The sequence below is a fragment of the Arachis ipaensis genome, chromosome B09 (genome assembly GCF_000816755.2).
Source record: "Arachis ipaensis cultivar K30076 chromosome B09, Araip1.1, whole genome shotgun sequence".
Classification (NCBI taxonomy): Eukaryota; Viridiplantae; Streptophyta; class Magnoliopsida; order Fabales; family Fabaceae; genus Arachis; species Arachis ipaensis.
The window spans coordinates 19,469,520-19,474,998 of NC_029793.2; the positions used below are offsets into that span (position 1 = coordinate 19,469,520).

The window sequence follows — 5,479 nt, forward strand, 5'->3', positions numbered from 1 at the left end:
GTTATGAATATATACATATATAAATACATGTGTGGTTTAATTTATTTTTAATGTATATTTATATTTTAATTTATAGTTTATACAAATAATTAATTTTGGTGACTAATTTTAATATACACTTAGCATAATCATAAAAAGAAATTAACTTAATGATATCTAATATTCACGTCAGATCTTTAGTCCCTTGGGCACACCTACTCTCTAGCAAAATAAATAATTCACTCAGGGATACAACCTTTCATCCCAATTACACACAATAGAATCTAACCTGTGACGGGGATATAAAAGTCATAACTGTCAAAGCTATGCCTATAGCATTGCAGCCCCCTGCCTGGGATTCAATTGCAGCCACATGGCTTGCAATATTTCTTGCCCTCCTTCTTACACCCGCTACATCCGCCGCCGGCGATATAAATTACCGCCAAGCCCAAAACCATGGCCCATTATCGAAAACTTCAACCTTATTGGGCCTCTCCCTCACCGGTCCCTGCATACTCTCAGCAAAAAGTATGGGGCCATCATGCACCTCCAGTTGGTTCTACCCCTATCATCGTGGGCTCCACAGCCCAAATGGCAAAGGCCTTCCTCAAAACATACAATTTGCAATTGCAGATCGGCCCAAACTTGCTGCAGGAAAATACACAACTTATAACTATTCCAATATTACTTGGTCCCAGTACGGCCCATACTGGAAAGTGGAAACATCCCCGCAGATTGTGCGCAACAGAATTATTCAGCGCGAAACACCTCCAGTCTTATGAGTAGATAAGGTCATAAGAAAGCAAGAGCTACGTGCTTTTCTGAATAAGCTGTTCAACAACGCCAACAAAACCATTGTGTTAAGGGACCATTTATCCACCTTAAGCCTCAATATCATGAGCTGCATGGTGTTCAGGAAGACGTACTTAGAGAACTTGGAGGATGCAATTGTATCGCCGGAAGAGTTCAAGAAGATGCTTGACGAATTGTTCTTGCTAAATGATGTGCTCAATATTGGGGACTTTCCCTTGGATTAACTTCTTGGATTTGCAGGGTTACATAAAGAGGATGAAAATGTTGGGTAAGAAGTTCGATAGGTTTATGGAGCATGTGTTGGATGAACACATTGAGAGGTGGAAAGCAGTGAAGGATTATGTTACAAAAGACATGAAGATTATGTTGCAAAAAACACGGTTGATGTTCTTGTGCAGATTGGAGAGGATCCAACTCTTGAGTCATCATGTAGTACTTAATTACTATTTATATTTATTTATTTTATCTTAAATATAAAATTTAGAAATAGGAAACAACCAAATTGGTCTAAAAATTTTTAAAACAGACATTTTTATTTTCAATGAATTATAGTTAACTAGGTGTTCGAAAAATATTTTGGCAAGGCTTATATTTTAAAAAAATATTATTATGCCCAAAATGAATAGAAACTCACTCAAAAGATCGAACTACTACACTTACCCGATGGCAGTTTAGCTCTACTTATGTGAATAAGTAACTAACTCCTAAGATATCTCCCACTTATCTAGAAGGGAATATTTATCCTCCCTCAAAAGGTAGAACTACTCTAAAAGGGGGTACTCTAAAAAGTGGTTATCTATTCTACTATAAATACACTGACATCTTCAGGTATATTTAGGACTCAATCTACTAAAAACCTGCCTAAAACCCTTGCTAACATAAGCATCAGAGGTCCTTGCAGGTACCACCCTCACCTCCTCACGAGGAACTCGAACAGCGGCACCTCGGCACCGGTACAAGTTGGACGCTGTCACAGAAGGAGCCCGAACCTCACGTCTAGGCCCAAATACAATCCGGTTTCAGGTAATCTTCATAACATTGGCGCTGTTGGCAGGGACTTGGAAGTCTACACCGAACCATGGCGGGCGAGCAATTTGAAGATGGACACACTGCATCTGAGTCCGAGACAGAACCTCATAACGATGACCGATCCCTTGTGATACCCCCACGACAAGAAGGAACAAGTAATCCTAATAGGAAAGGAACATCACAAAATTCTCAAAGCCAACAACTACAGCCAAAGGTACATCCACTTGAGAACGAAGTACTTCTACACCCAACTGAAATCCTAGGACTCGTACACGGACATCATGGCCGGTTAGAGTAACTCGAACAGGAGATCGAGCGACAAAGAAAAGCCGAAAGAGATCTATACGACGTAGAAGGGAACTTGAGGAAAAGCTTCTAAAATTAGAAGCTGATCTACGAAATCGGACTAACAACACTAAACGAGAAAAAAATCCTTTTGGGGGAGAAGACCCATTCATAGAAGAGATCATGTGTGCTAAGGTCCAAGGAATTTTAAAAGTTTTGATATGGATCTCTATGATGGCACAACCAACCCAAGACATCATCTCAACAATTTCAAAAGTAGGATGTATCTGGCCGATGCATCCGATGCAACTCGTTGCAAGGCTTTTCCGACAACATTAACCAAAGCAGCAATGAAGTGGTTCGATAGCTTACCACCCAGGTCAGTGACTTGCTTTGATAACCTAGTAAGAAACTTTCCTACCCAATTTTTAATTCAGAAGAACAAAGGGAAACATGCTCCAAGTCTCTTAGGGGTAAAACAAGAAGTATGAGAAACTCTCTGAGCTTATATGGAAAGGTTCAATAAAGTCTGCTTAGAAATACAGAATTTGCCATCCAAAGCAGTAATAATGGGATTAGTTAATAGCCTTAGAGAAGGTTCATTTTCTCAATCCATATCAAAGCAGCACTCGACCTCTTTATATGAAGTACAAAAGCGGGCAGAGAAATATATTAACATGGAGAAAAATTTTCGACTTAGAGATCCAGCTCCAAGGCTGAACCCAACCTACCAAGTTGGGGATAAGGATAAGGAAACAAAGAAAAAGATGAATACAGCTCGGAAAAGTCTCGAAGATACCACAACTACACCCCACTCCGAGTTTCTCTTGTTGATATCTACAGGGAGATCTGTCACATTAAAAGGCTTCCGCCTCCTCACCCCATTAAAGACAAAAAGGCTGGAAGTCGGACGGAATGCTGCGAGTATAAAAAATTATATGGTCTTTCTACCAACGATTATTATGATCTAAAAAATGTTATAGAAAAGTTGGTTAGAGAAGGTCGGCTAGAAAGATACCTCGCTGAAAGACGGCGAGATCAGCCACCACCAACCCTAATAGGCACATACACATGATAAATAAAGGATTTGCAGGAGGAAAAATTACTAAGTCCTCACATAAAAGGCATCTTAAGGAAGTATATCAAGTCAGGAAAGATTGCGGAGTTTTCGACTTACCCACAATCTCGTTCAATCAAAAAGATGCTCAAGGGGTGACACCTAGTCATGATGATCCCAAAGTAATCACAATGATACTTGCTAATATAAACCTCCATAGAAATTTGGTGGATCAGGGGAGCTCAGCCGACATATTATTCAAACCCGCTTTTGATAAACTCGGTTAGAAGAAAAGAAACTGAAGGCCTATCCAGACAACCTTTTTGGGTTAGGAGATACGCCGATCCAACTTCTTGGTTTCATTTTTTTGTGTGCCACTTTTGGTAAAAGTATGAAATCAAGAACCTTAAGCATTGACTACATTGTGGTCGACTTGGTGTCAGCCTACAATGCCTTGATAGGTCGGACCACCTTGAACCGACTAGCTGCAGTTGTTTCTACATCTTACTTATGCATGAAGTTTTCAACTACAGAAGGAATTGCCACTGTAAATGGAGATCAGAAATTAGCAAGAAAGTGTTACAATGAAAGTCTCAACCTAAGGGGCAGTACCAAAGGTAAGGAAGTCAACAGTATTGAGTTCGGTGGTATCCAAGCACGAGAAGAGCTGCATTCACAACTTGAAGGAAAGGTCGAAAAAGTTCAAATCAGGATTAGACAGAAAAGACAACGAGTATAGGGGCTAACCTGGATGAAAAATTAAAGGCAAATCTCGTTGAGCTCTTACAAAGAAACGCCGATCTCTTTTTCTGGAAATCCTCCGATATGCCTGGCATAGACCCCCGACCTCATGTGTCATAAGCTCGCCGTTTACCCAGACTCTCGACCTGTTCAACAAAAATCGCAAAAACTCGATCCTGAGAACACAAGTCGTAGAAGAACAAGTGCAACCTTTGTTAGAAGCCGAGTTTATAAGGGAGGTAAATACCCTTTGTGGTTGGTCAATATGGTCTTTGTGAAAAAGCAAAATAAAAAATAGAGAATGTGTGTTGATTACACTGATCTCAACAAAACTTGTCCCAAGGATCCATATCATCTTTCCAGCATTGATGCCTTGATTGACTCAGTTTCAGAATATAGATATCTATCCTTCATGGACGCATATTCGAAATACAATCAAATCTTGATGTATAAGTCTGATCAAGAGAAGACCTCTTTTATCACTCCAAAAGCTAACTATTGTTATGTAGTAATGCCTTTTGGATTGAAAAATATTGGAGCCACATATCAACGATTGATGAACAAGGTGTTTTCATCTTACCTTAAAAAATTGATGGAAGTATATATGGATGACATGCTTGTAAAGACCAGAGACAATCTCAACCTCTTGTCTGACTTAGCTGAAGTATTAACCACAATAAGAAAGCACGGAATGAGACTAAATTCTTCAAAGTGTACCTTTGCAGTAGAAGTTGAAAAGTTCTTAGCCTTCATGCTCACTCAAAGAGGTATTGAGGCCAACCTGGACAAATCAGCAATATTGGAGATGAAAAACCCAACTTGTCTCAAAAAAGTCTAACAACTAAATGAAAAGTTGGCAGCTTTATCCACATTTCTGGCAAGATTAGCCATGAAGCCTTTATCCTCGTTTTCAATACCTTAAAAGGGGAATTAATTTAAATGAACTCAGGAATGCGAGCAAGCCTCCCAAAACTTTAAAACCTTTTTGAGCCAACCTCCAATTCTTACCCGACCTGTCTTAGGGGAGGAGCTTAATGGATTTTTTCTGAAAAGGATTTTTCTGGAGGGAGTTTTACGAGGCACCATAGTAAGGACTAAGGGTAAAAAGAAAAATCCTTAGTAACAAGAAGACTTATGTAAATCATTTTCTTTTTATTAATGATAATTCATTTTCTACCAATTTTCTATCCAAATGCATTAATTTAAACTCGAAAAAACTACAAAAATTATTGCCCGACCTGAGTGGTTGGTAAGATGAAGCGACGAGGTACAAATTAGTGTAAGAAGTTATATAAATAGTTCATGGTCCGATCTTAAAAGAGCTGGACCTAAAACGAAATGTAAGAGTAACTTGATAAATCTGACTACTTAAAGTCAGAGTGTAAACAATTAAGGAAAAACAATATTTACATATGAAAGGTCCAAAAATGACCGACCTACTTCGTCAACGTCTTTCCCAACTTAGCAAAAACAACATCAAAAACTTCAAAAATAACTTAGTAAAAATTTCTAAGTCGTAAAGGGTTAACAAAAATGACTTTGACTATTTATGTAAAATTCTAAAAATAGTTTTTA

General features: G+C 38.7%; 1 pseudogene; it reads left to right on the forward strand.

Moving 5' to 3' along the window:
• The window catches only part of LOC110267052, a 50,755-nt pseudogene continuing 45,431 nt past the window's right edge, over nucleotides 156-5,479 (forward strand).